At 42.4% G+C, this 23,849-nt stretch overlaps 1 protein-coding gene across 1 annotated transcript in view; it reads right to left on the bottom strand.

Annotated features, from left to right (window-relative positions):
• The window catches only part of COL21A1 (collagen type XXI alpha 1 chain), a 192,925-nt gene extending 173,329 nt beyond the window's left edge, over positions 1-19,596 (bottom strand). The window contains exon 1 of the mRNA XM_043510390.1: positions 19,390-19,596. The gene's annotated coding sequence lies outside the window, so the exon portion shown is untranslated. The remainder of the gene's footprint in view (positions 1-19,389) is intronic.
• Positions 19,597-23,849: the final 4,253 nt, after the last annotated feature.

Consider the following 23,849-nt stretch of genomic DNA (forward strand, 5'->3'; position numbering starts at 1 on the left):
GTGTCTAGAAAGCATGTTATGCTTTTGTTTTATATGTAACTGACACTGGCAGGCCAGATGCCAGCTTATGGTGTTTACATGCTGCTTGTAATTATTAGAATTGGGAGCACTGGCTGTTGGGAGTCTGAAAGGACAGGAAGGAGGGGGGAGGAGTTGAGAGGCTGGGAGAAAGCTACAGAGGGTGCAGTAGCAGCAGCTTGGTAAAGGGGTTTCCACTTTGAAAATAAAGTCCTGTTGAAGCTTGTTAGTATCTTGCCTGGTTACAACAATATTTTGGTGACGAGGATGGATCTTCTGCCTCTGAAGCCACCTGCACCCTTTCTGCAAAGCCCAGGTGAGCCTTCAATTGCTTTTAATGCCTGGAGCCATATGTTTAGCACTGATTGCAAGCAGATAAGTCTCACAGAGATTTCTGAAGTAAGAAAGCGTGCTCTGCTAATCCACTGCCTTGGAGCAGAAGGTCAGCGTATATTTTACACTTTTCCCCTTGCAGACTATAAATATGAGACTCCAATCATTGCATTAAAGAACGTTTTTGTACCAAAAGTGAATGTAGTAGCTAATCACTACAGATTTTGCCAGCGAAGGAGAAATCAGGGGAGACTATAATGCAGTATATTGCTTCCCTGAGGAGTCTGATTGTAACTTGTGACTTTAGAAATATAGCAGATGAGATGATTAGAGACCAGCTCATTGAGAAAACAACCATGCTTTGTGTAAGAGAACGTTTATTTCTAGAACCACAACTTACACTAGAAAAAGCAATAACCATTGCTACTCAGATTGCGTCAGCTACAACTGAAGCCAAAATAACGAGCATGGATACAGGAGGCACAGTCCAGGATGTGACTCCTTTGCAGAAAAGCAAGCATACCGGGCCACAAAACATGCCACAACACAAAGATCACCTGCAGAGTTACTGCATGGGAAACAGATGAATACTAAACTGAACATTGCTGGATTGTTAAAGGCACAACCTGAGGAAGTATAAGGCTTTCACAGACAAGCGGTAGGGTGCTAAGGAACCCAAGTTTCAGTGAGGTTCCTTCGTTAGAATACGAAAACCTGGAATTTTACGCAAATGGGACCATAAATTCACAGCTCCTCTTAAAATCATAAAGAAGGGACCTTACACCTATCGACTTTCTGATGGGCGGGTATGGAATGCTTCTCATCTTGCACCTGCCTGTGCACCAAGAGGAGATTATGCCAACACCCAATCTGCATTGGATGACTTCACCAAAGTATCAATATAACAAGACATTGCACTGGAACTGGGGCTTGAGAGACAGCCTATCAGACCCAGACGACCACCTGTCTGGACGAGAGACTATGTTATGTAGTATCTATAGTGTTTTTAGTGTAATAATTCTGTCAAAATAATAATGCCTCGTTTCCTATTTGTTCCTGTGGTTAGAACAAAAATGTTTATTGTAAATTGGGAGAATTTCTTGAGAGGAGGGAATGTGGTGTTTAGAAGTTGCTTGTAATTATTAGAATTGGAAGCACTGGCTGTTGGGAGTCTGAAAGGACAGGAAACAGGAAGGAGTGGGGAGGAGTTGAAGAAGCTGAGGGAGAGCTACTGAGGGTGCAGCAGCAGCTTGGAAAAGACTTGAAAAAAATAAAGTCCTGTTGAAGTTTGTTAGTACCTTGCCTGGCTACTACAACACAGCTCTTGGCCAGGCTGCAGACATAAGCTGAGAATCAACAAATTTATAGCTGGAGACCAGACTGCTTCATCTGTATGTTAGTTTTGCTCAAAAGAGGTATTAGTCTTATAAGAATGTATTTAGTGTTTAGACTGTATGAAATCCTTGTGAGATTAATGCATGCAGCTACTTACTTGTAGTATCTGTATTCCATGCTATAAAAAAAATGTAAGTTTTGCTTTATAACTTTGAAAACGTTTGTTCTGAATTTGTGAATTCAGGCATGGAAATCACCATATTCACGTCCCTTCCCCTCACCGCTACTCATCCAGAAGAACTACCAAAATCAGGTGGGCCATGAAGGAACATCATACCTGGGAAATGCTACACACAAGGAAGCTCATCCTGTGGACTTGGAAACTGAATGAAGGGAATAAAACAAAGTCACAGAAAAATGTTCCATCTTTTTGGCTGTTTTAACTCTGACAGGGCCAGAGACTGTACAACAGTGGTTCTCAACTTGCAGCCCTTGGGCTGCTTGCAGCCCAATCAGCACACAGCTGCTGCAGCCCATATGACATCCTCATGGCCATAAATGCAGTAAATATATATATATTCTGTGGATGCGGCCCACGTAACACAGAGAGCTGCATATGTGGCCACAATGATAAATAGGTTGAGAACCACTGTTCTTCACTGAACTCAGAGATCCCCAGGGGCTGCCCTGAAAGACACTTTGAATTGACAGATCACTACAATTCTATCGCTCTTAGGATTTAGATGGTAACTCAAATTCTCCATATGCTCTAGCCATTCTACACAAAGAACTAGTTACTTGTATAAATTTCATGAATCAATTCAAAATTGTTTTAGTGCCAAAGAATTAACTCATCCTCTGATGTGTAATACCTAAATCCGGAACATAGTATATGGCCTGCTGTGCACTCCACTATTCCTTTGGTAGCGCCACAGGAAATTGAACCTCACTTGATTGAAGTTGTTTGTCATTTTTAGCCTTATATTAACATGTGTTATCCTCTTCTCTATTCATACCATATGTACTATTCCTTTTATGGTTTACAATACAGTGTGATTCACAATTAACTCATTTGAGCATGATGGAATTTAGACATTTAGCAATTAAACCAAAGGGATTATTTTATATTTTCAATCTTTAAAGTAAGACAAAAACTCACATTAAAGTTAACTTTTAGAAAGTACTCTTTGAAGCTAAACAAAAAATTACCTTAAATGTGTTTAAAAAAAAATAAAGTCAGGTTGTCAGATCAGAGTATTACAGCATTAGAGATACAGAATCATTGCCCTCTGGACAGATTAAATGTATCTGAAGCCAATCTGCTAAACTATAACTGAAATAAAAAGCAAAATCAATATTTCTGTTATCCAAGTGTATCTTCCTAAAACATATCTATTTTGTTGGCAGAGTTGCCTATTTACTGTCTAATAGAAGAATAGTTGCTATTTTAAATATCCTAGTTGTAATCCAGCCACCAATACTCAACACCCAATGATTTTCTTATTCAGTAAAGCAATATTTCTAATAATTCACATTGTTTTGCTATAAAATCCTTTAATATTGGCTAAGACCAAACAAATGTCGAATATGCCTACATAAAAAGTGCAAATCCTTTCACAACACACATCAAAGAAAAATTAAAAATCATTAGTACTTAAAACTTATCAATCTTCCTTGGAAAAAGAGCGTAACATCTATATCACAAAAGACATATGAATATTTTATTGTTGAAGTGACTGACACTATCTTCAAGGATAATTAAGAAGGTTTACAAACAGCAATAAAAATATACACAACTGAATTATCTATTTCCAGGTCTTTTCATCTCCCCGCACCTTACCACAAATTTTAAAAATCAGAAGAGATGCTTCAAGATAGTAATAGTAATGGAGGATTTGATCATTAGAAATACAGATAGCTAGAGTTTGTGATGACAGGGAGAACTTGGTGAATTTGCCAGCCAGGTGTGAAAGTTGTGGATCTTTCGAGACATCCAGACTGACTTATGCGCCATGCTGGGAAGGAGCTAGTGGTCATCATAAAAGGAAGCATCAGTGACATAGGAAAGGTAGGAGAGAAGTCCTGGAGGTCAAATTTAGGCTGGTAGGTAAGAGATTAAACTTCAGGACCTCCATGGTAGCATTCTCTTAAATGCTTCCAGTTCCATAAACAGGGCCAGGCAGAACTGAGGGTCTCGATGCATAGATGAGATGATGGTGTAGGGTGGAGGGTTTCAACTTTATTAGAAACTGTATAACCTTTTGTGAAAGAAGGAGCCTATAAAGGAACGATGGGCTCCAACTAAACCAAAACGTAACCAAATTGCTGGCATGTAAAATTAAATAGGTTGTAGAGGAGTTTTTAAAACCAAGGGCTGGGGGGAAAACAGACATGTGTGGAAGGGCATGTGGTTTGGACAGAGATATCCCCAGGGGAGGATGTATTAAACAGGATTCCCTATCTTATTAAAGAGGAGAGGATAGAAACTGATAAAGTATAGGTAGAAACTGAAGAGAAATAGTCAAATGAAAAAAAAAGAGTCCCATTCAATTACAGGACAAATTTTATAAGTGCTTGTACAAAAATGCTAGAAGTCTAAATGCTAAGACAGGTGAACTTGAGCGGCCTGGTATTAAATGAGGATATTGATATAACAGGCATCACAGACTCTTGGTGAAATGATGACAATCAATGGGACACGACAATACCAGAGTACAAAATATACAGGAATGACAGAATAGGTCATGCAGGTGGGAGAGTGAACCTATATGTGAAAGAAAGCATAGTTAACATCTTAAATGAATCAAACTGTTTCATACAATGTCTGTGGATAGAAATTCCATGCCTGAATAATAAGTGTATAGCAGTAGAAACATAATACCAATCACCTGACCAGGATGGTGATGGTGACTGTGAAATGCTCAGGGAGATTAGAGAGGCTACAAAAATAGAAAACTCAGTAATGGGGGATTTCACAATTATCCCCTTAAATGTCACCTGAGGACAGGATGCAAAAATAAAGTTTCTAGACACCATCACTGACTGCTTCTTGGAGCGGCTACACCTGGAACCCATAAGGCAGTGCTCCCCAACCTTTCTGTGGGAATAGCACATTCCTATTCCCAGAAGACTGGCGGGCACCCGAAATGCAGCCGAAATGCACTTGGTCCAAGAGGTGATACAGCTTAACTGCCCACTATCAGTAATCACAATATAATTAAATTTAACATACTGGGCGGGAGGGGGAGGGGAGAACAACAAAGAAGCCCACTACCATAGCATTTAACTTCAGAAAGAGGAACTACACAAAAATGAGGAAGTTAATTAAATGAAATGAAATGAAATGAAAAGGAACAGTCAAGAATGAAATGCCTGCAAGCAGCATGGAAACCTTTTTAAAACACCATAATAGAGGCTCAAAATAAATATATACCCGAAATTAAACAGAATAGTAAGAGAACCAAAAAAAGTGCTACCATGGCTAAACAACAGAGTAAAAGAAGTGGCTACAGGCAAAAAGCCATCCTTTAAAAATTGGAAGTCAAATTCTACTGAGGAAAATAGAAAAGACCATAAACTCTTATCAGCTTAAAAACTTCCCCAAGGTACAAACTTGGCCTTGTCCTTGAACTGTATGCTGCCACCACCAAGTGTTTTAAAAAGATTTGAAAGTATCTTGTCCTCTCAATGGTCATTTTGAGTCAGGTGCAAGCTAGATTATCTTAGCTTCTTAACCCAGGTGAAAGGGTTTTGCCTCTGGCCAGGAGGGATTTTATAGCACTGTATACAGAAAGGTGGTTACCCTTCCCTTTATATTTATGACAGATGCAAAAAAGAATTAGATAAATTCATGGAAGATAGGTCCATCAATGGTATTAGCCAAGATGATCAGGGATGCAACCCCATGCTCTAGGTGTTCCTAAGCCTCTGACAGCCAGATGCTGGATCTGGACAACAAGGGATAGATCACCTGACAATTGCTGTGTTCTGTCCATTCTCTTTGAAGCAGCTGGCATTGACCACTGTTGGAAGATAGGATACTGGGCTAGATGGACCATTGGTTGACCCAGTATGGCCATTCTTACGTTATGTTCTTATTTAAGATCAGTGACTTAAAATATCTATGGATTTTCTTAAAAGGTCAATTTTCTTTTCAGCACTGATATTTGAATGGTATTTCAGTGTTACTTAGTGTGACATGACTATTTCCCTACAAACTCCACTCCATAGTTTCCAACCCTTTTTATTTTCTGGGCAGTTTCAGGATGAGAATATTTCTAAGCAGATGGGGAGAGAGTTCCAACTTTTCAAAAGAAACTTACATCTATGTACAGTGCAACTTGTATGTGCCTAAACTTCTGTGCGAGCAAAATAAATGTCTATTTTCAAAGATTTATCTACCCACCTAGACACACTGCAAAATAAGTCCAGAACTGTGAATGGTTGACATTTTGAGAGGTACCCAGACTCCTGTTGTATGCATAGCACTGGGATTTGTAACAGAATTATGTGTCATTCAGGTCTATTTATTCCTGAGGGAATTCTGTGCATCTGCAGAAATCATGGCCCCCACAGATTTCTTTGCTTACCTGCAGAAAAATTACTTCTGATGGGGAAGCAAAGGGAAGCAGCAAGAGCAGTCATGTGCCCACTTCCTGGCAATGCAGACTGGTCGGCTTGGGCGCCCAGAGGGGAGGGAGGGAGAGAGAGAGAGAGAGAGAGAGACACTCTGTCCCTCTCACCCGCTATTGCAGTATGCTCGGCATGGAGGGGCTGGGCTTCAGTGTATTTCTGAAGAGGTAGGCATAGGACAGGCTCTGTTCCCTCTGGCAGAGGAGAATGTAGCAGCCTGCCTACTTAGTGAATTGTTCCCATTATTCTTAGTGAATTCCCCCAGGAGTATAAAACAGGTGTAAAACTTTTAAGGCTCCTTTACACTGCCAGAGCAGTGTAAAGGAGCCTTACTGTAAAGGATAGTGTGGCCTTATAAATGCTTATGGTGCTTTAGTGATTAGAACTGATCTAAATTTTTGGACTGAAAAAATTTCCTATCAAAATGTGTTCCATGAACTGTTTGCTACTGACCTATTTGGAGATGGTCAGTAGCCAGTATAAATTCTGAGTTTGAGTCCCCAGCCCTTACTCTTCAGTCGCCTTCCATGCTCTTCAGTTGCCTATGATGTAACATTGAATATATGACTGCATATATTTGTTGATTAATAAATAGAAGTAAAGGGCCAATACTAGCTACATTACTATTAGGCAGAGGGGGTTTGATGACTTCCTCCAATGCTCCCCACTCCTATTCTCCATCCATTGTATTGTAGTTTAAATAAATCATCAAAATAATTGAAACTAGCTGGATTACATTGCATTATTTTGACAAAAAATGCAGAACTTTACAGAATTTTAAAACATTGTGCTCAGAATTTTTAATTTTTTGATGCAGAATTCCCCCAGGAGTATCTACTGGACAGCTCCCAGGATGGCTACAGAGCAGAATGGCACCATTTTTCCAGCTACAGCCAGGTACACCAAAATGAAACATGGACAACTCATCACTATACTGTTTCAATCAAAGATAAATCCATGCGCACACACAGGTACAGGTTGCTATTTAATTAGCTGCACCAGTAGCCTGCAGCTTTCTCTAGCAGCATTTGCCCCAGTTCCAAAAGTCCTCCTCACAAACAGAAGATTTTACTTAGTTATAGAAGAAAACCCCTCTTTTGAAGAAAGATATATTTAGAGACCAACCTAAAGTAAACAAAGGCCTCCAATTCCTCTGGGCTGCCTATTCAGCCAAGGTCAAAATATAAAAACATGCAAACAAAAGACGTGTATACTTGCAGTAATTTCTCAGGAAATGGAGAGGAGGTGTTTTCCTAGTACAAGCAGCCTTCCTAGAACACAGCCCTGTGATTCTGAAAATTAGGTGCAGCTGTCCCTTCCCCCTGTTTTGACCTCTTTAAGGAAATCTGGATTTTAGCTTCCCACTCTCCCAGAAGAGACTCACCTTCTGAAATGAAGGTTAGTGACATGAGTACTCCATAACCATAGGGTCCCCTCTTCACAGTAAGTGGATTCATAATAAAGTCACAGGAAGCGAAGAGAAACACAATCACATTCCTCTGCCTATTCTTTACAAACTCACCATGGAATGAAACATAAAATTCTATTGTTTGGTTCTTATGAAAGTATATTAGCAAAATTTCTTCAAATGCTTTTTCCTTGCAATAGTCAAAAGCAAGAGGCTCCTTATCCACTCATCTTAAATTATTATACAGGAATCTTGTTTTCATAGGTTATTAGTAGGGCCCTACCAAATTCAGGGACCATTTTGGTCAATTTCACTGCCAGAGGGTTTTTAAATTGATCAATTTCACTATTTCAGATGCTTACATCTGAAATTTCAAGGTGTTGTAAGCTAAGTTCCCTCTAAGCTGCACAGCCACATGGTTGTGCAGGCATTCAGGGCTCCAGTGAGGAGAAATGCCTCTCCCCCAGGACTGGACCTGCTGCAGCAGGGAGAGGCACCCCTCCCCCAGCCCTAACCCAGCCCAACCCCAGACCTGCCACAGCTGGGGAGAGAGGTGCCCCGCACCAGGCCCCAATCCAGCCCCAGACCAGCCACAACTGCGGGAGAGGTGCCTATCCTACAGCCCTAGCCCCAGAGCTGCCTGCAGTGGGGAGAGGCACCTCTCCCCCCAGCCCAGGTGCTGCTGCAGGGAGGGAGAGCTGGGGGGAAGTCCTCTCTCCCCACTGTAGCCCAGGGGCAACCTGCACCTCAAACCCCTCATCCCTGGCCCTACCCCAGAGCCCGCATCCCCAGCCGGAGCCCTCACCACCCCATCCCAACCCTCTCCCCCATCCCTGAGCCCCTTCCCGAACTCCCCACCGTGGATGCCCCGAGCACGGGCAGGAGCCACTGGGAGTGGGGGTAGAAGCCTTAAGCCCAAGTGCCCCAGCCCCAGATAGATTTCGGTGAGAGCAGATTTCAGAGGGAAGGGCTTATTTCATGGTCCATGACACATTTTTCATGGCTGTGAAATTGGTAGGGCCCTAGTTATTAGTGGATTGCTCCGATTTGGAGGCATTTTACTATCAACAGAGTTTTATGATTTCTGGTGGTTTGAGCAACTTTATCCCATGAAGAACAGAGTTGGGTTTGTTGTTTCCCCTGGTGTCTTTAAGTTACCCTGAAGCAGGATGTATTCTTCTTCCTGGTTCTGTCTATTCTCTGTTGTACTGTCAACCCACAGCCATTGCTTCCCCAACAGCTGTTTTAATTTTTTCTGTGTCTAATTTTTGCCACTGGGTCCTTACTTGTTCTCAAAGGGGAGAATTTTAAAAGATACAAATATGATTTAGGTGCCCAACTCATATTGAAAGTCAAGGGGAACTCCCTTTCAGTTAGGTTGAGCACTTCACTCGCAGGTCTCTACATACATACCTTTTATTTTCTCTTCTGGAAATCCATCAAATGTTTCTGGTACCTTATTGAGTCTTTTTAAGCACTCTTTTTATTCTTCAGCTACTTGGTCTCTTGATTTGCTATGTATCAGCATCTTCAACCTTCTTTGCTTTGACTTCCAGTATGACTTTTTGTCCATTCTTCTTTCATACAAATTCCAAATGAATCTTCTGGCATATCTCACTTTCTGTCTTCCAGTTCTGCTTTCAAGTACCTTAATTCCTCAAGACATTTTTTTTTAAAAAAAAAAAAGATTAGGTGATATATTAGTAGCTCCTGTTTCACTTTGTGCAGAAGTACATGCCTTTCTTTTTCTGAATCACAGAATCATAGAAACATAGGGCTGGCAGGGACCTAAAGAAGTCATCGAGTCCAGTCCTCTGCATTGAGGCAAAGCCACGTAAACCTAGACCATCCCTGACAGATATCTGTCCAACCTGTCTTTAAAACCCCCAATGATAGGGATGCCACAGCCTCCCTATCCAGTGCTTAAATGCCTTTATAGTTAAAAAGATTTTTCTAATATCTAACTTAAATCTCCTTTGCTTAAAATTAAGCCCTTGTCCTTTCTTCTTGTCCTACCTTTAGTGTACATGGAGAACAATTGATCACCATCCTCTTTATAACAGCATTTAACTTATTTGAATAACTGTTACCAGGTCCCCTATAAGTCTTCTTTTCACAAGACTAACATACCCTTTTTTAATCCTTTCCTTGAATCTCAGGGTTTCTAAACATTTTATCATTTTTGTTGCTTTCCTCCGGACTCCCTCCAACTTCCTCACATCATTCCTCAAGTGTGAATTGGACATAGTACTCGGCTAAGGCCTCACCAGTGCTGTGCAGAGCAGTACCAAAGGGGGCCTGGCCCCCTCTCTCTCCTGTGGGGACAGACGCTTGATGTTGCCAGCTTCTGCTGCAGCAGGGCAGGCTCTGCCAGCAGCCAAGCTCCTCCCTCGCCTCTTCCCCCACTGTGCTGTGTTCCGCCCCTCCCCCTCTCCCTGCCGCCAATCAGCTGTTTGCTGGCAGGAGGGAGAAGGAAGAGCGGAGCCTCAGCGCACTCGCCACTCCGGGGGGGAGGAGCAGGAGAGGCGGGGGCAGGGCCTTGGGAAGGGGCTGGAATCGGGGCATACCCCCTCCAGCCCCCTGCCATGAGCACCCCCATGACCCCAACCCACATCTCCAGCCCTCTGCCCACCCTGACCCCTGCACCCCCCCACACCCGCAGCCCTGACCCCTGCACCTCCCACACACACCTCCCCAGCTCCCTGCCCTGACCCCCCCCCACACACCTCCCCAGCCCCCTGCCCTGACTCATACATACCCAGCCCCCCTCACACCCCATCCCCCGACTCCTGCACCCCCCCCCCCCACATCCTCAATCCCATCCAGAGCAACAAACAGGAGCTCCTGCACCCACCCCTCCTCATTCCCACCTGCACCTCTCACACCAAACAGGAGCTGCTCCAGGTAAGCGGTCCACACCCCAACCTCCTGCCCCAACCTTGAGCCTCCTCCCTCACCCTAGCTCCTGGCCAGACCCCACACCCCAATGTTGTTGTTTTTTTTACAATATTTGGAAAGATCATTAAGTGGTCTGTCGAGACCCTCCGTGATTTTCAAGTGGTCTGTGGAAAAATAAGGGCCCCCACTAACTCTAAATCCACCGCTGGCTGTCATGTTACCTGGGCTAGGGATACGGTGCCAACTGATCCGCACAGTCTCCAACCTACCTGGGCAGTACAGCAGACTTGGCCTGCCCACTAGCTCCTCTCCACTCCCTAGCCCACCCACCCCTTGCTTCCCCGCCTTCCCCTTAAGGCTTAGCCCTCTCACTTTTAAAAATGATTGCTTGCCCTGCCCTCAGGCTTTTCTGGCAGCCCTGTTGCCAGGTATCCATTTTTAGACTGAAACTCCACTAGAAAACAGGACCCGAGTGTCCAGTTAGCAATGCTGACTGGAAACTAAAAGTCCATTTATAGGAGTAACCACATTAGCCTCCACTCCTCCCACTCCCAACACCCATCCAAGAGGGCTGGAAGAGAACCTGTCCTACTGCTTCGGGAGGAGAAGCAGCTCAGTGCAGAGAGAGAAAGAGAATGGGCTAGAACCAGGCATGTACCCGCTCTATGTGGGCAAGGGGGGGGAGAGATTCTGTTTACCCCCTCCCCCGCCCTACTGCACTTGCAGTTTACCCCTTGCCCCTCCCTTGCTCCAGGGACCAACCGTAGCTCCCGCCCCACTATGCTTTTGCCCCCAGTCCCTTTTACAATCATTCCCCGGGGGGCCCACAAATATGTTTAGTGCCAGGCCCACAAAAAGTTAATCCGGTCCTGGTGCAGATTGGGACAATTCCCTCCCATGTTTTACGTAAAACACGCCTATTAATACAACCCAGAATGATACTAGCCTTTTTTGCAATTGCATATTGTTGACTCATGCAATTTGTGATACACTCTAACCTGCAAACACTTTTTAGTAGTACCCAGCCATTATTCCCAATTTTGTAGTTGTGTAATAATGAAGCCTACTTTTTTCTGATCACATTCTGTCAGCAAGCAATCTCAGTGCGATTAAGGCCAAAATTTAAAAAAATCAGAAGCCTAACTTTGGACCCAAATCTATCTTCTGTAGCCATTGCCTGAACAAATGGGATTTCTGGTTTATCTATAGCAGATGGATTTCACTTTTCCTGTCTTGGGTTTAAATTCTGTCATCTACAAATGGTATTTGCCATTAAGTGCTTTTTTCTTGCAATATTTGAAAGTCTGTAGGTAGCAGTGCCTGAAAATAAACCCACCTCTCTGAAATTCAAACCCAGGGCCCTGTCCACTCTGCCAGCCTTCATCCCTTAAGTTCTATTTTAACTTTGTTTAATTCAGGTGTTGTACAGGTTACCCACCTATTATTTGGGTTACCATACAGATGATGACTCTTTGATTTCAAATATTACAATGTGCTTATATTTTAAATTTTAATTTCTTCTGTCTCTCCCCTATTTTACTGAAGTTATAACTCTGTCTTCTCTACTTCTGATAGAAAAGGGAAAATTTCTTCAGTTCTTCTCTCAAGTGCAAGTAAGATGGAACATGCTGAGCTGTGGTTGTAATTAATAAAAGGCTGCCATTATCCAAACAGCTCCACTTAGAGTTCAGGCCAGAGGCTACGGGAAAATGATCCAAAAGTTTCCAGGGAATTTGGCATAAAAGGACTGTGTGGAAAGAAAATTACTAGAGAAGTTGCTAGATTTGCTGTGTAATTTAAACATTTATATAAACTTTTTTAAAAATTGTTTAAAAAGTAAAAAAAGTTTAAAACAAAGCAAACACTTGCTGCATTTTATCCAAAGTGCATATGTCATTGTTATACTAGCCACCTATAGGGCTTGTCTGAGGGTATCCTGGTAGCGTGTGGTCAAGGTCCCTGCCCTCTTTCCTGGTATGGTAAAACTGTATGAAATTTCTCTGTGCAGTTCAACTAGGCAGAGGGCTAAACATGCAAAACTTAATGCTGGTCCTGACTATTTTACATTTTAACAAATCCTACTGTCTACTTTTCATAATCTCACTTCATCAGAAATTGCAGACTGTATGGAACTCAGAAATTAATCATAGGAATTACTGAGCATAGGAGGGAGGAGTTGGGGGACGGGGTGGGGCATGGAAGAGCACTGGCCCCCAGATTGCAAGCCTCAGGCAGGCAGTCTGAGTGTGCAATGCAATAAGTTCTGCAGAGGAGACAGGAGATATGCTGCTTCCAGCTTGTGCCCCTGAGGCAGAGAGTCAGAATTTTGTTTATAAACAGAGTGATTAACAGGTGATTAAGATAAGAAATGGCTGTTCCAATGTTTCCTAAAGTTAAATGATCTGTTCCAAGCTTAGTGAACTTCAAAAAGTAATGACAGGTTTCAAAGTAGCAGCTGTGTTAGTCTCTAAGGTGCCACAAGTACTCCTTTTCTTTTTGCAGATACAATTTATTTGAGCATAAACTTTCGTGAGCTATAGCTCACTTCATCAGATGCTGTAGCTCACGAAAGCTTATGCTCAAATAAATTTGTTAGTCTCTAAGGTGCCACAAGTACTCTTTTTTCAAAAAGTAAGTAGCCTAAATTATAGAAAGTAATTGTAGATTTTTCTACAGTTGTTTCAATTGTTGTATTCAAGAAGTGGTAACAAAGTTACTAATAGGTTTCAGAGTAGCAGCCGTGTTAGTCTGTATTCGCAAAAAGAAAAGGAGTACTTGTGGCACCTTAGAGACTAACAAATTTATTAGAGCATAAGCTTTCGTGAGCTACAGCTCACTTCATCGGATGCATTTGGTGGAAAAAAGTTACTAATAGTTTTCTTTGAGAAGATAACTGATTTTTTTAGACATAGGAAATGCAGTAGATTTCAGTACGGCATTTGACACAGTCCCTCATAAGAAATTATTAGTTAAATTGGAGAAGATGGGGATTAATATGAGAACTGAAAGGTGGATAAGGAACTGGTTAAAGGAAGACTACAACAGGTCATACTGAAAGGTGAACTATCAGGCTACAGGGAGGTTACTTGGGACCAAACTTATTTAACATTTTTATTACTGACCTTGGCACAAAAAAATGGAGTGTGCTAATAAAATTTTCAGATGACACAAAGTTGGGAGGTATTGCCAATACCGGGGACTGGAATACCGACAAGAAGATCTGGATGACCTTGTAAACTGGAGTAATAGAAATTGGATGATATTTAATAGTACAAAGTGCAAGGTCATGCATTTAGGGACTAAAAGAAGTTTTGCTATAAGTTGGGAACATATCAGTTGCAAGTGAAAATGGAGGAGAAAGACCTGGGTGTATTGTTTGATCACAGGATGACTGTGAGCCATCAATGTGATGCGGCTGTGAAAAAGGCTAATGCAGTCCTAGAATGTATCAGGTGAGGCACTCGCGAAACCTCATCTCGAATAGTGTGTGCAATCTGGTCTCCCATGTTTAAGAAAGATGAATTCAAGAGTATCTGAGTAAGAATATACATTACAATTTTAAACCTAACCAGCGTCCCATAAGTGACTTGCCACAAGATGTTAATACAAGAACAAGATGTCTGACATGTTTTGTATTAGAGCTATTATTTATTTAATTTTCTTTCTTGATATAGAAAATAGATACAATACTCCTGTCAGATATTTCTAAGTTGCTATATGCAAAAACACTATAGAGTTTTCAGTTGCCTAAGTAGCCCCTGGAATCAAAATTAATGTTGCATCCCCCTGCCTAATCTGAAATGGCACCCCTGTGGACAGGCACAGAATTTCCCCCACACTGAGAAATTTCCCCTACAGTTGGTTTCACTGGAGCCACCCCCTTAACTACGCCTATAGTGCTGAGCTTTTGCAACTTCTACTGAGGTCAATAGAAGATGTGATTGCTTAGCACCACCTAGGAACAGACCTTATGCACTCTGGTCTGGTTGTTATGAAGACATATCAGCTGTCCACTAACGAATTGATAATTCTGTGTTTTACAAGTAATAACCACAGAAACAGTATTTATCTCCTCTGTCAACCCACTTTCATATATACCTTTGAAAAATATAGAGCAAAAATGCTGCAATTGTGGACTCTGGAGATTAAATTTTTGGAAACCATTAACTCTGTTTCATGAAGAAAAGTACAGATTGTTATAAACATATTTTGGAAAATACATAAAGGTATGCTTTAAAAATTGTTGGCTTATTCTCAAGCTGGAGTTCAATTTTTTTAAGCTATTGTTGATGTAGGATATAACTGTGGTCAAGCAAGAAAGAACATGTTTTATCATCACCACAACTCTAAAGGTTTATTATACAAAAGGAAGAGAAGAAAAAAAAAGTATATAAAGATAGTTTGGAAAATGCAAACCAAACATTTTATGTATTTATTTCAACTAATAAAATCTGGGTATTGTAAATAATCTTTAAAACATATACAAACACTACAAATTTACCAAATATCAACTCTAAAGCAAAATCCACCCACAAAAATTAGGACTCTGCCCACTCCAACAATTCAACTTTCCCCCTCCAATTAACCCATGTATTATGTTCTGAAAATTGATAAACTTAGGTTTTGGCCACCAATGGAATGTGTATTATATTTCAGAGTCCCAGGCCCTCTAATGATAATGTCCTGTCCTCAGACAAACACATCTAGGGACATTCCAACACATTAAACAGCCAGATTAAAACATGGAAAGGGAAGCAAGGTATGCCTTTATTATGTTTATAGTGTTTAGTGCAATGGGATTCTGACTTCCGGGCACTGCCACAACCAAATAATAATCTCAGGGATACTCAGTATAAAGGAATTTCTGACCAAACAAAATACTGATGTAATGCAGAAATATAAATTTTCTAGATAGTAATGTGAGGCTCGCTTAAAAGGGTTGACTTTGAACTGATAATGAATTCAAAGTAATTCTCTAAAATAAGTCCCATTAATATGAGTTAAAATTTTATTTTTCATGAGACCAGAGATATAATTTCAAAACAAGTTTCCTTGCATTCTATGTCTGTTGTAAATTATAGTGGATTTATGTTTTCATGCCAATCGACTCCAATGCCAAAATGTTTTTCTTAGAGGTGTTTTTAATTTTTTACACTACCATTTAAGAACTTGTTTCATTACAGCATAACATTGAAAAAAAAAAAAAAAAGAGATAAATCATCTTATCCTTCATTGGGATGATTTATACTGCATAAAATACTAGAAAGTTGACATCTATTTGCTTTAAAATGCTTTATTTCTATTCATTTCACTACTCAGAATCATCAACACTCCTCACCTCCCTGGTTTCTATCTGCTTGCAACAACCCTGGAAAACTAAAGCAATCAGTATTACTTTAGGCCAATCAATGCCTATACAGATTAGTGGAAGAAAAGTTTCCTTTGTACATATCACAGTACTCCAGTATCATAGAAATTAGAGGTCTTTTCCATCTATTAGGTCATTTTGTCCATGCCTCTGCCAATGCAATTTTGCTCTGCACAGTATATTGCTCAGTCCAATTCTATGCAGTATCATTTAGAAGTCAGACAGGATTCATTTTATTCTCCAAATCATGGATGAGGGTTACAAATAAACTCCAAAACTTGGACTTTCCATTTGACACAGCAACATACTACTGTCTCAGCACACTAATCTACTTAAATGATCTTTTTCATATCTAGGTTTTACTTCGGATGAGTAGCAATGACTACTTACAACCACATCTGACTCAAAGAGAGACATTCATCTGTGGTGCAGATGGCCATGCAAGTCCATCCACACCACTTAAGCCCTGTTTGGGCTGCACATCAGGCTGCCCTGCAACTCGGACCCTGGGCTAGGTGGTGGATTCAGCAAAACTTAAAACTAGATGAATGGGGTAATATGATGGCAGATTAAAATCAATGTGGCCAAATGCAAGGCAATGAACTTTAGGAGGACTATTTTGAACTACTCACATACTTTAGTGGCTCTAAATTAACTGAGTTCTATATTAACAGCTCAGGAAAAACATGCGGGCATCACTGTGGACAGCTCAGTGAAGATTCATGGACTAATAGGCCACAAGGGACCACTGTGATTATCTAGTCCTACCTTGTTAACCAAATTTGTAATCTCAAAAAAAAAAAAATCAAGTTAGTTTGGCAGGATTTATTTTCCATAAATCCATGTTAATTGGCATTAATTATATTACCATCCTTTAATTCTTTATTAATCAAGTCCCATATCAGCCATTCCATTATTTTGTGCAGACCTATATTTATCCAGGACAGGACAGGATGGACAGACCTATATTTGCCCAGGTTGTTCTGTTCACCCTTTTTAAATATTGGCATAACATCAGCTTTCTTCCAGACTTCTGAAACTTGTCCGTGTTCCTAGAGTTACAGAAAATCAATATTCATGGCCCAGCTCTTTTAGAGCTCTTAGATGCAAGTTACCCAGACCTGTCAATTTTAAAATGTCTAATAGTAACTACTGTTTAACATCCTTCCAAGTTACTATTGGAATGGAAACGGTTGTTTTTCCCCCAAATATAGAACAAAAATATTTATTGAACACTTCCACCTTTCCTGCATTATTGACAATTCAACCATTTCCATCTAGAAATGGACCAATACTGTTGTTAGGATTCCTTTTGTTCCTAACATATTTTAAAAATTCCTTACTGTCCTTAACTCTTCCCATTGTGTTGTTTTGCTTCCCTTACCAATTTTCTACAATTCCTAGCTTCTCATTTATATTATATTACTGTCAACATTCAGTTTTTTCCATGTGTTTATATCTATAGCTAGATTATAAAAATTCTTTGTATAGATGCCTTCATTTCCACTGTAACCTCTAAAACTGTTGTTTTTTAATCAGTGCACCCTTGTTTCTCCACTGAGGGATTGTAACTTTTTTGGAGACTAGTAAAATGTTCTTAAACAATTTCCAATTATCATTCACATTTTTCTGTTTAACTTCTTTTATCCAACTGATTTGGCTCATAACTGTTTTCAGCGTTGTGAAACTAACCCTTCTAAAGCATCACATATATGCATCACTGGTTTGTAGAGAGAAGACTTATTCTCTACCTACAGCCATGGTGAAAAAAATTTCCTTATTTGTATGTTATTCTATAAATTGTTTATTGCAGACTTTATTACACCTTCTTCTGAAGAATCCATTATTTGCCACTGTTTGAGATACATTACTGGACTGAACAAACTACTGATCTGATCCATAATTCTTAACATAATTCTTATGTTTACTTAGAATGTGTCTTCATCTGCACATCACCGCAAAAGCATCCCTGATAAGAGCTGTATGCCTCTCACGGAGGTGGTTTTCTTTTTGCAGTGAAACTTCTGAGTTTCACCACAAAAAGTCATTGACTAGTGTAGAAGCTCCCACATTTTTTGCGCAAAAAGGGGACTTTTTCTGCTTTAAATGGTAAGTGTCAACTTGCCCTTAGAAACATTTCCTTTGAACAGTTGGTATCAGTACTAGCACATTACAATAGTTATAGTTCTAGTTTTGGTAACTCTATATATAATTTTATTGAAGAGAAATCACATCACAGAAACTGGCATAAAAATGAAGTAACTGAAGGCTAGAATTTGATAATCTTTCTTACACTGAATATATATAACCATATAAATAATAAATAATAATAATAATTAGAGATGGCCCATAGAGAGGAATTGTCTTGCCAAGCGATTTGCAGAATAATAAAACTAAAATAACCTGTGCTATAAATACATTGCACAGTGCTTTGAGAACCTGTATTGCTAATTATACTGTAACTGGATTATTTATTATTGAAATTTCTGTCTTCCTCTACTAAGAAGCTAGCTACCGAACAGGTTTAAATTTGCACAAAAGGAGTGGCTTGTTTTTCAACTATAACAGGAGAAAAAAGGACCATGAGACTAAAAGGTTATGATGCTCTATGGATCGTACCATCTTGTTCAAATAAACTGAGCCAGGAAGTCGTGCTTGTACAACCCAGTGCACAGGCAAACAGCGGGGCTCGTGAGAAATCCATCAGTAACACATTCCAGTCCCATTTCTATTTTGGTAAATGCATAGATTATACAAGATTTACACTTGCACTTTGCCAAGGTTATTCCACTCCCCACTCCTCTCGGCAGGCTCTTCAGTAGAGGAAAACTGGCTGCATGTTTTAAAGGTCTGGAATTATTGACAGATTTTAGACCAGTCCTGAAATCGGCACCTGCCGCTCAAAGACAAGCTGCCCCCTCCCCCTTACACGCTGCTCAGAATGAAACTAAGAGATATACAGGGAGGTCGCCGCTCCCCTGTGCTTCAAGCATCACCCCAGCTCATGTCATCAGTTTATAACCCAAATCTCCGCAGTCGTTCGAGCAAAACGCCCACCGGCTTCAGCATCGCTTCACTCCGTACTGACTGAGCCAGGAGGGCAGGGCTGGTCCCTAGGTGCTGCGGGAGCCACTGAGGCGGCGAAAAGAGACAGCTTCCCGCCTCTCCCAACACCCCGACGTGTGCCCCGTCTGAGAGCGGAGGCCCCCGCGGAGCCTGGACCCCCCCCCCCCCCTTCCCATGCGACCGCTGCCTCTTGTGCCCCCTGCCTGGAAGGAGCAGCGAGCCCCGCACGAACACAAAGCGGACCCAGGGGCTGTGACACGGTTGCCCGCAGCTCCTCGCCAACGCCCTGCGCGCCCGCTTTCGCCCGCTGGAGCCCAGCCTGGGCGCGTACCTGGTTTGCGCGGGAGCGGCGGACGGCCGGGGCTTGCTGAGCACGGACGGGCGGATCCTCCCAAGAGGGGCCAACGGGCAGCAATGGAGCAGCCTGACCCCACGTGCTCCCAGCGCGAGCCTGCCTCCCACGTCCCCGCCCGTCTCATGCAGCAGCAGCCCGTCCGGCGGGTCTCATCCTCTCCAGCCCAGCCCACAGACTGGTTTAGTCGGCCCCAGGGCGAGGGGCGGAGCATAGGAGATAAGGACCCCGCCCCGTGCACCCCCAGCCCCAAGAGGCGATTGGTTAGAGGGGGAGGGGGAGGATCTTTTGACCCATGCTCCACCCCCTGCCCGCAGGGCCCGAGAAGCGAGAGCGCCCTCGCTGTGGGGCTGGAGGGGGAGGGTGCGTCCCGGGGCTTTGCGCGGCCGCGTCCTAAACCAAGCCGCGTCCGAGCCGGCTCTACGGACCCGCGATCGGCGGGTCCCCGGCCGCGGGCTACTGCCGACCTCCCACGCCCGCCCGCCCGGCAGCGAGCCAGGCTGGTCCGGCTCCGCGTCCCCTGTGCAACGCCAGCCCCTCGCCCCGGTCCCCAGCCCGAGCCGCCAGGGACACCGCCGGGGCTGCAGCCAGAACCGCAAACAGCGGCGGGCTGAGCCGCTTCCCAGGGCACCAGAAGCCCGCCCTCCCCCCGCCCGCATGGACTTGGCCCCAGGAGGGGAGAGGCAGCTGCGACCGCGGTGGGCTCTGCTTAGAAGACCAGCGGGCGCCGGGCGCGTGGCCCGCACCGCATCCCCTCACGGTGCGGGGCTGGAGGGGTTGCTCTGAGCACCGTGGGGCAGGAGTCCCGGCCGCCTCTTCCAGGAAGCGGAGCCTGAACCTCCAGCTGGGAGTCTGGCGAGCCCCTGTGCTCTCGCCCCTGCCATGTCTCCAGCTTGCACCCACCAGGGAGAGGCAGTTTTCCCGCAGGAAGGGCAGCTGGAGGTGGGAAGGGAAAGAGGGGTGGGGGTTGGATGGAGGAGGGTGGAGTGTGAATTTAGCCCAGTGTTTCAAAAGCAGGGGTGCCCCAAAAGCTGAGCAGTTAAAGGCGGGTGATTCCTCCAAGTTCCCTGGTGACCCTGGGTGTTGTGTGCACGCTTAAGACATTGGGGGGGGGGGGGGCTGGGGGATTTTCAGAAGCACCCAGAGACCCCTACCTGCTCAGGAAAGTTAGGAGCCAGTCATACATAACTAGAATTGCAGATCTCCCAGCATTAACATAATAGTAAAAATGAAGGACTGGTGGGCTCCCCCCAAAGTCCTAATGTCCAGCCCCTTGCACTGAGGCAGGACCAAGTAAACCTAATTCCTGACAAGTGTTTGTCCAACCTGTTCTGAAAACTTCCAGTGATGAAGATTCCACAACCCCCCTTGGAAGCCTATTCCAGAGCTCAACTAACCCTATAATTAGAAGGTTTCCTAATATCTAACCTAAATCTCCTTTGCTGTAGATTCAGCCCATTATTGCTTGGCCTGCTTTCAGTGGACCTGGAGAACAATTGATTACCATCCTCTTTATTACAGTGTTGCATTCTGGGATGCAATCCAGCGAGACAGGGGTTCTGTTACTGCCTGCCCCGTAATTCCCAGTGCCTCAAAATGGTCTACTGCTGCTCAGCCCAGACGCCAGCAGACAATCATGTAGGTCACACCCTGAGTGTGTGTGTGTGTGTGCTGTGCAGTCCTGAATCAGCAATTTTGATTCCAGGAGCCTGCCAGCAACACACCACTCACACTCCCTGGTCTCTACTAGCCTGGATTAACAAGTTGGCAACACATTCCCAGTCCCAAATTTTTCCAAAACAATGTGCCCAGAAGTGTCCAAGCACATATTCTAGCACATCATTCATAACTTTTTGTATACATCCCATGCATACTTCATGGAAGAATATTAATGATCTGTGAGTTACTGGTTTTCCAGTGATGTCTTTGTGTGAGCAGCTCTTGTCAGGCCTGACCTGTGAGTAGTGAACTAGAAATGGGCCTTTCTGTCTCAAACAGTTCTTAAAATACCTGAAGACTGTTACCACGTCCTGTCCCCTCCCTCCCTACAGTCTTCTTTTCTCACAATTAAAATGCCCAGTTTATTTTACCCTTTCCTCATAGGTCAGGTTTTCTAAACCTTTTTTCATTTTTGTTGCTTTCCTCTGGACTCTCTCCAATTTGTTCACATCTTTCCTAAAGCATGGCCCCCCAGAATTGGATCAGTACTCCAGCAGAGACCTCCCAGTACCAAGTAGAGTAGGACAATTACCTCCTGCGTTTTACATGCAATACTTCTCTTAATACGCTCCAGAATATTAGCCTTGTTCACAACTCCATCATATTGTTGACCCACATTCAATTTGTGATCCACTATAATGCCCAGATCCCTTTCTTCAGTACTACTGCCTAGCTAGTTAGTCCCCATTTTGTAGTTGAACATTTAATTCTTCCTTTTTAAGTGTAGTACTTTACACTTGTCTTTATTGAATGTCCCATTGTTGATTTCAGACCAATTCTCTAATTTGTGAAGGTCATTCTGAATTCTAACCCTGTCCTCCAAAGTGCTTGCAACCTCTCCTAGCTTGCTGTCATCCACAAATTTTATAAGCATATTCTCCTATTCTCTGCTCCCTTATCCAAGTCATTAATGAAAATGGTGGTAGTGGATGTGGATAGTGAATGTGGATCCCCATTGGATACAACCTCACAGTTTCACAATGACCCATTAATAACTACTTTTTACGATAACTACAGATAATGGTCTTTCAACCAATTGTGCTCCTTCCTTACAGTAATTTCATCAAGGCCATATTTCCATAGTTTGCTTATGAGAACGGTAAGTGGGACTTTGTCTAAAACCTTACTAATGTCAAGATATATCATGTCTATGGCTTCTTCCCATCCACTAAGCCAGTAATCCCATCAAAGAAGGCAATTAGGTTGGTTTGACATGATTTGTGTCACAGTCCAGGGCAACTGAACATATAATCCCCCAATTTGGTCCGGCAAGGGCACCCACTGTTAGGTTTCCAGCTCCCAAGCTTTTGCTTCTCTTTGGCAGAGGTATTTCCAGGCTGCATAGTTCCCTGCCTACACTGAATTCTCCAGTAAAGTCAATGAAAATGCAGGACTGCTTTACTTTTCTCCTTAGACACGGTAAATGGTGTAATTGCTGTAGTCAAGTTACCACATAGTTCTTTCTAAGCAAGCACATTTATTCTTAAGGTAAAACCATTAAAGACAAAACATATTAAAAACAATAAGAGAACTTACACACATGCTAATAAGCATACCAGAGGTCACCCCCTGACTCCAACAAGGTCTCTGGCTGGTGAACAGTCCTTCAAACCCCACCAATGGGCTTTTCAGTGGTTACAAGTTCATCACAGCTGTTAGCTCTGAACAAGAACACTTATGAATCTGCTAGTTTTTTTGAGGAGGGAAAAGTTCTATTCTGTCTTCACGGAACAGGTGATTACTGACAAAAAGTGTCCTCCTCAGGATGAAGCTTCAAAAGGCTGAGTTCTTGTATAACCAAAATAGGTGTACTTGCATATTCCTTCTCCTAGAGATCTTCTGGGAAACCTACTTAACTTTAAAAGTTCATTCTTATCTTAACCCATTGTTTCAAATCATCCTTTGATGCTCCATAACATTTCCCAGGATTCTAAACATTACATAAAATCCCACAATTATGCATAAACATTTGCATTTTTAATACAATGAACTTCTAAAATATTCAAATTTAACTCAATAACGTTTAATTTAATTCAGTAAGGTTTGTTCAAGATACTGAAGGAAATTGCCATCTCAGTAATAATTTGTTCTTGACAAATCCATGCTGGCTATTCCTCATTACTTTATTTCCTATGGGTGCTTACAGATTGATTGTTTAATAATTTGTTCCAACATCTTTCCAGATATTGAAGTTAATCTGACTAGTCTGTAATTCACTTGGACCTCTTCGTTCCCCTTTTTAAAGATAGGTACTATGTTTGCTCTTCTCCAGTCCCCTGGGACCTCACTTGTCCTCCAGGAGTTGTCAAAGTAATCACTAAAAGTTCCAAATTTGTTTCAGCTAGTTCCTTAAGTACCCTAGGATGAATTCGTCAGACCCTGATGATTTGAATACATCGAATTTTTCGAAGTATTCTTTAACCTGTTCTATCCCTAGTCTGGTTTGTGTTCCTTCCCCCTAGTTAATATCAATTGTGTTGAGTATCTGGTCACAATTAGCCTTTTTAGTGAAGATTGAAGCAAAATAGGCATTAATCATTCAGTCTTCTTGAAGTCAGCTGTTATTAACTCTCCTTCCTGCCTAAGTAGAGGACTTACACTTTCTTTTGTATTTCTCTTGCTCCATATGTATTTTTAGAACCTCGTCTTATTACCTTTTATATCCTTTACTAGGTGTAACTCATTTTGTACCTGAGCCTTTCCAAGTTAGTCCCTACATG

Source organism: Dermochelys coriacea, chromosome 3 (genome assembly GCF_009764565.3).
Source record: "Dermochelys coriacea isolate rDerCor1 chromosome 3, rDerCor1.pri.v4, whole genome shotgun sequence".
In the NCBI taxonomy this organism is placed as follows: Eukaryota; Metazoa; Chordata; order Testudines; family Dermochelyidae; genus Dermochelys; species Dermochelys coriacea.